This window comes from Ambystoma mexicanum, chromosome 2q (genome assembly GCF_040938575.1).
Source record: "Ambystoma mexicanum isolate Mex_15411 chromosome 2q, UKY_AmexF1_1, whole genome shotgun sequence".
Taxonomy (NCBI): Eukaryota; Metazoa; Chordata; class Amphibia; order Caudata; family Ambystomatidae; genus Ambystoma; species Ambystoma mexicanum.
In genome coordinates, this window is record NC_090924.1 from 1,449,539,609 (window position 1) to 1,449,551,513 (window position 11,905).

At 56.6% G+C, this 11,905-nt stretch overlaps 1 non-coding gene across 1 annotated transcript; it reads right to left on the reverse strand.

Moving 5' to 3' along the window:
* Positions 1 to 5,728: 5,728 nt before the first annotated feature.
* Positions 5,729 to 5,879, reverse strand: LOC138570582 (5.8S ribosomal RNA). The gene has a single exon (XR_011303621.1). It is a non-coding gene; the product is annotated as a 5.8S ribosomal RNA (ribosomal RNA).
* Between the last annotated feature and the right edge of the window lie 6,026 nt (positions 5,880 to 11,905).

Here is an 11,905-nt window from a genome sequence, read left to right on the forward strand (position 1 = left end):
ACAAGATTAGACTATGTGTTCGCCTCCACAGAGTTGGCAGGAGAGATGGAAGGTGCGGAATACAAAGCTAGGGTGCTTTTCGACCACTCTCCCCTGGTCCTGGAGTGGCGGCATCAACCTCCCAGGGCACGGATTCCCACTTGGAAACTCAGAGCCGAGGCTCTGCAGGACCTGGGATTCAGGGAGGATTTAAGAGAGGCGATCACTGAGTACTTCGAGATAAATACTGGTAGTGTAAGCTCTATGGGAACTGTTTGGGAGGCGTTTAAGGTGGTTTTGCAGGGGGTTGCCATTTCAAAGTCTAGGGGGATCCAGGGGAGCATAGAGCAGAGTGGAAGAGAATTGAGGAGGAGTTGGAGGGCAGGATGCGTACAGAAGGCACCGCTGATGAGGACAGAGACAGGATAAGGCAATTACAACAGGCCAGTGGGGACTGCTGGGACAGGTTATGTAAACTAAGCTATAAGAAATACGTGGAGAGACAGCACGCAGGGGGAGATAAGCCGGGCAGGTTGCTGGCCTGGCTATACAAGAGTGAGACGCCGCGAACGGTGATCAGGGAAATTAAAGGCAAGGGATGGTGGACTCAGAATACCCAGGAGGGGGTGAATGAGGAGTTCCTGAGATTCTATAAACATCTTTATGAGGACCCAGGTGGCCCTAGAGACCACGAAATTCGGGTAAGATTGGAGGACATGGGCCTACCCACCTTAGATGAGGCAGAACGCGCAGACGTAGATGCCCCTATTACGATGGAAGAACTCGAACTAGTGGTTCGCTACTTGACCACCTGTAAGGCCCCCGGGTCCGATGGGCTTCCAAGTGAATTTTATAAAACCTATGAACAAGAGTTGCTTCACCCGCTGCTGGCCATGCTTAACCAGTCGTATGAGCAAGGCAGGCTACCAGAGACCCTGCGAGAGGCGGTGATTATCCCACTTCTGAAGCCGGGCAAGCCTATCACTGATTGTGGGTCGTACAGGCCCTTATCGATGCTCAATCAGGTTAGTAAAATCCTCACTGCTGTACTGGCAAATAGGCTTAAGGCTGTCATTGGTAAACTGATACACGCCGACCAAACGGGCTATGTCAGGAACATAACTGATAATCTCAGAAGACTGCATCACATCCTTGACCAGACAAAAAATGACCCAGGTGAACTGGCAATAGTTTCACTAGATGCGGTCAAGGCCTTCGAGCCAGTGAAAAGGCCCTAGTTGATCACGACCTTTAAGGGCTATGGAATGGGACCGGGGTACCTCAGGTGGGTGACAATGTTATACAGCTCCCCGATCGCCAGGGTCAAAACGGGTGCTATCATTTCGGACAAATGGTAACTAAGCAGAGGCACTAGACAGGGCTGCCCGTGGTCGCCCATGTTATACATATGGGCACTGGAGCCATTGGCCACCTGCCTGAGACAGCAATACGAGGAGATAGGTATTCGCACTGCGGATGGCATGCACCTTGTTTCTTTATATGCGGACGACATACTGTTATATTTACGCTACCCAGAAGAGAACATGCAATATATTCTAGACATGATGGAGCAATTTGCCGTTCTCTCTGGCATAGCGGTTAACCCCAAAAAGTCTAGCGTGTTCCCTATGGGGAGATACAAGCTTGTCTTGCCTAGGAGTCTGCCAGTGTTGCCGATTACCCTGGCACACAAAGTCTTTCCGATATCTCGGAATTGACATATACCATATGGCAGAAGAACATGCACGCAACACGGTTAAAGCAGTAGAAGGAATTAAGAACAGCATGGGATTCTGGTCCAGGTTACCCCTGGCTATGGTGGGGAGGGCTACTCTGCTAAAAATGGTAGTTTTGCCCAGACTGTTGCATTTCTTTGTTAACATCCCGCATGGGATCCCGAGGCGCTTTTTCGCTAGCCTCCATAGCCTGTGTAGGAGCTTCATCTGGGGCAACTCCAGGAACAGGGTGGCCCTCTGGAAACTACAGAACTCGTGTGATAGGGGAGGGATCAACCTGCCAAATTTTGAGCTATACTATCTGGCAGAGCAGCTGCAGTATGTAGCAAGATGGCTGTCTGGCGAGGAGACGGCAGAAAGCAGGCTGCTGTGCAGGGAACTGCTCCCCTTCTTTCACAAAGAAGTGGTGTGGCTGTCCAAGTCGAGGGTCCGGGGGATGGCGGGGCTGCTGGTACTGGGATGGGAGATATGGCACAGAACGTGGCAGATTGCGGGACACCTGGTTCCGTACTCTATGCAGGTGCCGCTTGCAGCACTATGTGGAGAGGATCCCCAGCTGATACAAGGGGTCCGCAAGTACTGGGAACCAGTGGGCCTGGCCACCCTGGGAAACATATGGCTGGAAGGGGAGGCATTAGAGTTCCCGAACCTGATCGAAGATACTGGGGTGCATAAAGGGCAGTACATAACTTACACCAGAATTGTCAAGAAAGTACGAGTGAAGTGGCCAACAGAGGTGCTCACCGGACAACCGAATGCCACCATGGAGGCTATATATGATATTTCAGAGGGTGGGCATGAGATTTCCCGCATATACGAGCTGTTGGGATCCAAGGTGGGGAAGGACTTGACCCAACAGACAACTTTGGGAGGATGAGGTGGGAGAGCCCATGTCGGATGGGCTCTGGAAAAGAGCCCAAAGATATAAAAAAGTGTCCCGGAACGCAATGCTCCAGCAGATCCAACTATATGTCACACATAGAGCATAGCTCACCCCCAGTAAGATCGCTAGGTTTGGTGGCCATACGACTCAGAAATGCCCTAGGTGTGGGGTGGAGGAGGCTTGGCTACTCCACATGTTTTGGGCCTGCCCTGAGGTGGGGCGGTTTTGGCAAGAAGTGAAGGCACGCTTAGCAGGAACCGGTATTACACTGGAGGTGGAGTCGGCCTGGGCATGCATGCTGGGGGGGATTCCCTAGGCCACGTAACTTAAAGCACATAAGCAGAATGAAACATCTAGCATATGTCCTGGCCAAACGAAGGATAGCAATGTGCTGGAAGGCAGCCCAGAGGCCGAGGATAGAGTTGTGATGGGCTGACCTCTTAAAATGGGCAGAGGCAGAAACGGCTGTTTGGTGGGACACGGTTTGTAGGGGAGGGGAGGAGGTAGGACCCCTAATTGAATGGAGGCAGCTGGTGGCTACCATGAGTGGCCCCCCCAGTCTGATCAGAGCGATGATAAAACGGATAAAGAGACGACGATAAACCCGCCTGAAAAATCACAGGATGATGACATGGACATATTGGCTCAAGTTAGGGGGGAGGGAGTTTCATGGGACTGGACAATGCTGATTGTAACACTCTGACGCTGAATCTGATGATGGAAGTCCCAAGAATTGTGTGTTATATAAAATAAACATTGTTTTTTCCCAAAAAAAAGAAAAAAAAAAAAACTGTGCGGCTCCCGCCTGCTTCTCTGGGATCATTTGCATTGCCGCACTGGACGCCGCAAGGGCGCCCGTCCCTGCCACTCTGGATTTGGGGATCTAAACCCGACTTCCTGTCGATCGGCTGAGGGCAATGGAGGCCATAGCCCATCCCTTCCGAACGGCGCTCGCCCATCCCTTAGGACTGACTGACCCATGTTCAACTTCTGTTCACATGGAACCCTTCTCCACTTTATTCTTCAAAGTTCCCGTTTTAATATTTGCTACTACAACCAAGATCTGCACCTGCGGCGGCTCCACTCGGGCCCTCGCCCCGGGCTTCTGTGCGTACTGCAGCAGCCCTCCTACTCGCCTGACTTAGCCCCCCGCGGCTCTCAACGCTGGCCTGGTATGGGCCTGATGCTCCAGGGCCATCCATTTTCAGGGCTAGTTGATTCGACAGGTGAGTTGTTACACACTCCTTAGCGGATTCCGACTACCATGGCCACCGTCCTGCTGTCTAGATCAACCAACACCGTTTCTGGGGACTGATGAGCATCTGCATCATGCGCCTTAACCCCGGGTGCGGTTCATCCCGCAGCGCCTGTTCTGCTTACCAAAAGTTGCCCACTGAGCACATTCATACAATACCCGGCTCCACGCCAGCAAGCCGGGCTTCATACCCATTTAAAGCTTGAGAGCAGGTTGAGATAATTTTGGCCCCAAGACCTCTAATCATTCGCTTTGCTACATAAAACTGGGGTTTCTGTGCGCCAGCTATCTTGAGTGAAACTTCGGAGAGAACCAGCTACTATATCATTCGATTAGTCTTTTGCCCCTATACCGAGGTCGGATGACCGATTTACACATCAGGACCGCTACGGACCTCCACCAGGCCGAGTTCACCATCTTTCGGGTCCTATCACACACGCTCATGCATCATCTCTGACAGAGCGGGGGAGACGGGTCGGTGGAGAGCCCACCGCAACAGGATGCCACTGCAATCGCCGGGCACCGGCCCTCAACATCATTACATCACAGGGTTTCATTCATCCCTCTGACTCGGGCAGGCATTATATTCTTAGTCAGTGTTTCCAGACAGGTCGGGTGGTTAACCGACCCCTGGCGCCCTTTGTGGGCCTCCCCGCCCGGCAGCACGACGTGGTTGGGGTGTATTGAGGGCAGTCCACCACAGTCACATCGGGAGCCCCGTCTCCCGTGGCCACTCTAGCAACCCCCAAGAGGGGCCAGGACAGTTGCCGGATAAGGGCCCGGTGGTGGTCTATCTCCCTCAGCTCCGTGGACACAGCAAAACTGCTGTCAGGGGGCTGTAACACTCTCTGCTGGAGCAGAGAGCCACCTGCCCCCTGGGGCCTTCCCAAATGCACCCTGCTGGGGCTGGATGTGCCCGCGCTGCAGACCCACAAGGGCCTCCACCGTTCCAGGTGACCAACCTGCCTGCCGTGTTGAATCCTGTGGGTGGACTGCACAGACCCCACCAGTTTACCGCTCAACCGTTTCACACCCTCTTGAACTCTCTTCAACTTTCCCTTACGGTACTTGCTGGTCACCAGTCTCGCGCCCGTATTTAGCCTTAGACAGAGTTTACCACACGCTTTGGGCTGCATTCCCAAGTAACCTGACTCCAAGAAGACCTGATCCCGGTGGGCAAGAGGCCGCTATCGGCCTAACACCATCTGCGTGGGGAGACGATCAGAAGGACTTGAGCCCCCTGAGTGATGCCGGGGAGTCGGTCTTCTGTACGCCACATTTCCCACGCCTGCTGCTGAATGGGGATTCGGCGCTGGGCTCTTCCCTTTTCACTGGCCGTTACTGAGGGAATCTTGGTTAGTTCCTTTCCTCTGCTTAGTAATATGCTTAAATTCAGCAGGTCACCATGTCTGATCTGAGGCCGTGGTCGGGGAGCACAAAGCTCAGGGCAGCTGGCCTCGGGCCCGTAGGCGCAGGCAAGTGTATTCTGTCCCAATCTGTGACCGAAGCCCGCATGGTCACAAGGTCCGTGCTCCATGGTCATCCTGCGCCGGCAGCCGTGGGACACCAAAGACAGCCACACACAGCACGGCCAGGTGCCCCGGGGTAGGGTGAAGGTGCACCAGGCTTTTTTAAAGCCTGCTGCCGCTGCCACCACATCCGGGGCGCGTCGGCCACCCGGCCCTCCCGAAACCAGCATGAGGTGGGGAAACTGGGGAAACCAGGATGCGTCGGCAATGAGCTTGCGCGCCAGATCCAAGGATCCAGCGACGGTGCTGATCGGGGTCTGACCTTAGGGGGATGAATGGAATGGGGTCCCTGCGACAGCCCCAGCCACGCCCCTGGGAGTGAACCCCAGGGCAATTGATGTACAAGCGACCCTCAGACAGGCGTAGTCCCGGGAAAAACCCAGGGCCACATGGTGCGTTCGAAGTGTTGATCAATGTGTCCTGCAATTCGCACTAATTCTCGCAGCTAGCTGCGTTCTTCATCGATGCACGAGTCGAGTGATCCACCGCCAAGAGCCACAGGCAACTTTTTTTGTCCTAGACGTCGGCCTGACCCTGCCGGTGCAGGAGAGGTTGGGGGAGGCAGCGCTGGCTGTGGCAGGACAGCCCAGCTCCCTGTCTAGCGCGGCCGAAACCATTGTGGTTTCAAAAAAATAAAAAATAATAATCCAGGTGCTCAGCCTGACCGCCAGCTGCAGCAGCACAGCGCTTCCCAGGGGGATGGAGGTAGGCCGCTCCGCCACCTGCCCACACGGCCCGATCCACTCATCCTTCCCCGACCCCTTCCCTTTTGGGAGGGGGGGGCTGGGACATGGACAACGAGGCAGGCCAGAGACAGCACAGACAGGGGGTCGGGTGGGACCACTAGAGTCTTCAAACCCCAGCCCGGCCGCATAGGACCCAGCTCCAGGTACCTGGGCAAGAGGGAAGGTCACCCACTGCGCCAGCGGGCCTGGCCATTGCTCACACACAGATGTGGGCGGTTGGAACCTTGGCGCCCACCGTCAAGTGAGCCAGCTGCACCATGGCTCATGCCTGGCTTGCCCGGGTGCCTGTCTGCCTGGGGAGGCACCCCTCGAGAGCAGTCAGGTTTCCCTCGGCTCCCGGCTGCCCCCAGTCAGGGCTTCCCTGGTGACCGGGGTGTGCCCACCAATGCCCAGCCGCTGGCAGGTCAGAGAGAGGAGTGTGCGCCCCCCGGCCAGCGCAGATGCGGGCTCAGTGAGGAGAGGGGGCTGGTTGACCACGCGCACCGGACCGCTCTGCGAGAGGTGCCCCGGGCTGTGGGTGTGCACATCTGGGATGCAACCGAGGTCGGGCCCACGGCTCTCCCTCCCGCTGCTCCGCTGTTAATGATCCTTTATGCCCCCACCCACAAGCAGAAACCATTCACACTCAAATGCCCCATTTCTCCTTCCAAACACGTTCCAGATTCAAATGCCACCTCCCTCCTGACCTACATGCCACCATCCCTCCATCCGAACCCACACAAAGACACCAACATCCGTCCCTCCATACCTACACCAAGATGCTCCACCCCTCAGAGCCACACCCATATGCTTCATCTCTACCTCCACACTCAGATGGCGCCATTCGCCCTCTCTCTATACCCACACCCGATTACCCCATCCCTTCGACACACACATGCTCCCACCACTCCAATAAACCAACATCCTTTTCTCTAGACAAACATACCCCATCCCTCCATTCACACCCAGATGCCCCCTTCCTTCCCACCAGAGCGCTCCAGCCCTGGCCCACATGCTCCACCATTCCCTCGCATGCCCCCATCATATGCCCATTCCATATCAACAATGCCCCCTCCGATCCAGACTCCACGATGCACAATCCCTTCCTCAAGACCCATACCATGATGGCCCGTGCTCCCTCCACACAGAAAGATGCCCCTATCCGTCCTCCGACCAATGAGCCCCAATCCTTCCCTCCAGACCCACACCAATGTGCCCCATCCCTCCCTCCAGATGCACATCAATGTGTCCTGTGCCTCCCTTCATACCCAAAGCAATGTCCCCATCCCTCCCTACAGACCCACACCCATGTGCACCATCGCTTCCTCTCAGAACCACACCAAGATGCCCCATCCCTCCCTCTAGACCAATACCATAATGCACCATCCTCCCTCCACATAGCAAGATGCCCCTTGCATCAGATGCCCATGTGCCGATCCTGAATCACATGCAGATAGCCCCAGCCAAACCGCTCTAAAACCACCCATCCTAGTATGCCCCCATCCGCCCAGACCCACACCAATGTGCCCCGTCCCCTCCTTCCAGACCCACACCAATATGCGGTCATCCCTCCCCAGACCAATGTCCCCATCCCTCCCATCAAACCCGCACCAATGTGCCCCCAACACCTCCCTACAGAGCCACACCAAGATGCCCAGTCCAACTTCCCAACCCACACCTAGATGACCCATGCCACCCTCCAGATCCACTGTGCCCCATCTCTCCCTCCAGAAAAACGCCCATGTGCCCCATCCACCTCCCTCCAGAGCCATACCAATGTGCCCCACCACCTCCCTCCAGAAACACACCAATGTGCCCCCACCACCTCCCTCCAGAGCCACACCAATGGGACCCGACCACCTCCCTCCAGAGCCACACCAAGATGCCCGTCCCACTTCCCAACCCACACCTAGATGACCCATGCCACCGTCCAGACCCACTGTGCCCCATCTCTCCCTCCAGAAACACACCCATGTGTACCATCCCTCCACCCAGATCCACACCAATGTGCCCCCACCACCTCCCTCCAGAGCCACACCAAGATGCCCCATCCTACTTCCCAACACACACCTAGATGACCCATGCCACCCTCCAGACCCACTGTGCCCCATCTCTCCCTCCAGAAACACGCATGTGCACCATCCCTCTCCGCCCAGATCCACGCCAATGTGCCCCCACCACCTCCCCCCAGAGCCACACCAAGATGCCCCATCAAACTTCGCAACCCACACCTAGATGACCCATGCCACCCTCCAGACCCGCTGTGCCCCATCTCTCCCTCCAGAAACACACCCATGTGCCCCCACTACCTCCCTCCAGAGCCACACCAATGTGCCCCCACCACCTCCCTCCAGAGCCACACCAAAATGCCCCGCTCCACTTCCCAACCCACACCTAGATGACCCATGCCACCCTCCAGACACACTGTTCCCCCATCTCTCCCTCCAGAAACACACCCATGTGCACCATCCCTCCGCCAAGATCCACACCAATGTGCCCCATCACCTCCCTCCAGAGCCACACCAATGTGCCCCGTCCAACTTCCTAACCCACACCTAGATGACCCATGCTACCCACCAGACCCACTGTGCCCCATCTCTCCCTCCAGAAACACACCCATGTGCACCATCCTTCCGCCAAGATCCACACCAATGTGCCCGACCACCTCCCTCGAGAGCCACACCAATGTGCCCCCACCACCTCCCTCCAGAGCCACACCAAAATACCCCGCCCCACTTCCCAACCCACACCTAGATGACCCATGCCACCCTCCAGACACACTGTGCCCCATCTCACCCTCCAGAAACACACCCATGTGCACCATCCCTCCGCCAAGATCCACACCAATGTGCCCGACCACCTCCCTCGAGAGCCACACCAATGTGCCCCCACCACCTCCCTCCAGAGCCACACCAAAATACCCCGTCCCACTTCCCAACCCACACCTAGATGACCCATGCCACCCTCCAGACACACTGTGCCCCATCTCTCCCTCCAGAAACAAACCCATGTGCCCCACCACCTCCCTCCAGAGCCACACCAAGATGCCCCGCCCAACATCCTAACCTACACCTAGATGACCCATGCTACCCACCAGACCCACTGTGCCCCATCTATCCCTCCAGAAACACACCCATGTGCACCATCCTTCCGCCAAGATCCACACCAATGTGCCCCACCACCTCCCTCCAGAGCCACACCAATGTGCCCCCACCACCTCCCTCCAGAGCCACACCAATGTGCCCGACCACCTCCCTCCAGAGCCACACCAATGTGCCCCCACCACCTCCCTCCAGAGCCACACCAAAATACCCCGTCCCACTTCCCAACCCACACCTAGATGACCCATGCCACCCTCCAGACACACTGTGCCCCATCTCTCCCTCCAGAAACAAACCCATGTGCCCCACCACCTCCCTCCAGAGCCACACCAAGATGCCCCGCCCAACATCCTAACCTACACCTAGATGACCCATGCTACCCACCAGACCCACTGTGCCCCATCTATCCCTCCAGAAACACACCCATGTGCACCATCCTTCCGCCAAGATCCACACCAATGTGCCCCACCACCTCCCTCCAGAGCCACACCAATGTGCCCCCACCACCTCCCTCCAGAGCCACACCAATGTGCCCCCACCACCTCCCTCCAGAGCCACACCAATGTGCCCCCACCACCTCCCTCCAGAGCCACACCAATGTGCCCCCACCACCTCCCTCCAGAGCCACACCAATGTGCCCCCACCCCCTCCCTCCAGAGCCACACCAAGATGCACCATCCCACCCTCCCCTCACCTAGATTACCCATGCCACATCCAGACCCACTGTGCCCCATCTCTCCCTTCTGAAACCCGCCCATGTGCCCCATCCATCCCCCCAGACCCACACCAATGTGCCTCATCCCTCCCATCAAACCCATACGAATGTGCCCCCCACCAACTCCCTCCAGAGCCACACCAATATGCCCCATCCTACCCTCCCAACCCTAGATGACCATGACACCCTCCAGACACACTGAGCCCCATCTCTCCCTCCAGACCCACACCCATGCCCCCCAAACCCACACTACTGTCCCTATCCCTCTGCTCAGACCCACACGTTCCTATCCCTCCAGCCCTACACCAATGTGCCCCTTCCACCAGACCCACACCAATGTGCCGCTTCCTGCCAGACCCACACAAGCATGCCCCTATCCATCCAGACCCCAAGATGCCCCATCCCTCCCTCTATACCAATACCATAATGCCCCATCCTCCCTACACATAGCAAGATGCCCCTTCCCCTTGCAACAGATGCCCATGTGCCGATACTGAATCACACGCAGATAGCCCCAGCCAACCCCCTCTAAAACCACCCATCCTAGTATGCCCCAGACCAATGTGCCCCATCCTCTCCTTCCAGACCCACACCAATATGCGGCCATCCCTCCCCAGACCAATGTCCCCGTCCCTCCCATCAAACCCAAAAAAAATGTGCCCAGCCCCCACATCAAACCCACACCAATGTGCCACAAGACCAACACCAACGTGCCCCTATGCATTGCAGACCCCACCAAGATGCCACCATCCCTCCATTCACACAGCAAGATGCCCCATCCTGCCCACCAGACCTACACCTAGATGAACCACCCCCCCAATCCCACAATGTGCCCCCATCCAAAGCCACACCAAGATGCCCCGTCCAACCCACACCTAGATGACCCATGCCACCCTCCAGACCCACTGTGCCCCATCTCTCCCTCGGAAACATATCCACTGTCCCCCATCTCTCCCTCGGAAACATACACATGTGCCCCATCCCTGCCCCTAGCCCACACCAATGTGGCCCCACCCCCTCCCTCCAGAGCCACACCTAGATGACCCATGCCACCCTCCAGACCCACTGTGCCCCATCTCTCCCTCCGGAAACACACCCAGGTGCCCAGTCCCTACCCCCAGACCCACACCAATGTGCTCAATCCCTCCCATCAAACCCATACCAATGTGCCCCCACCCCCTCCCTCTAGAGCCACACCAAGATGCCCCATGCCACCCTCCCAACCCACACCTAGATGAACAATACCACCCTCAAGACCCACTGAGCCCCATCTCTCCCTCTGGAAACACACCCATGTGCCACATGCCTCCCCCTAAACCCACACCAATGTGCTCCATCCCTCCCATCAAACCCACATGAATGTGCCCCACCACCTCCCTCCAAAGCCACACCAAGATGCCCCATCCTACCCTCCCAACCCACACCTAGATGGCCCATACCACCCTCCAGACCCACACCCATGTCCCCCATCCCTCCTCAGACACACACCAATGTACCCCAACCCTCCCTGCAAACCCATACCACTGTCCCTATCCCTCCCCCCAGATCCACACCACGATGTTCCTATCCCTCACTCCAGACACACACCAATGTGCCCCCTTCCTCCAGAACCACAACAATGTGCCCCATCCCACCAGACCTACACCAGCGTGCCCTATCCAACCATTCAGGCCCAACCAAGATGCCCCATCCCTCCCTCTAGTCTAGACCAATACCATAATGCCCCATCCTCCCTTCATAACAAGATGCTCCTTCCCCTTGCAACAGATGCTCAGCCGCAGTCGACCCCTCTAAAACCACCCATCCTAAACACACCCTCATGAAAGATTAAATTACTCTATTAGCCCCCTTTGATTAGTTAAACACCACAATCCACTGTCTCCCTGTTCCTTTCCTTAGCCCTCCATACCTTCCATGGTGAATAGCTGAACGTGATTTTTAAAATAAATGCAATTTCCCGCTTCCCTGTGGAAATCTGGTGG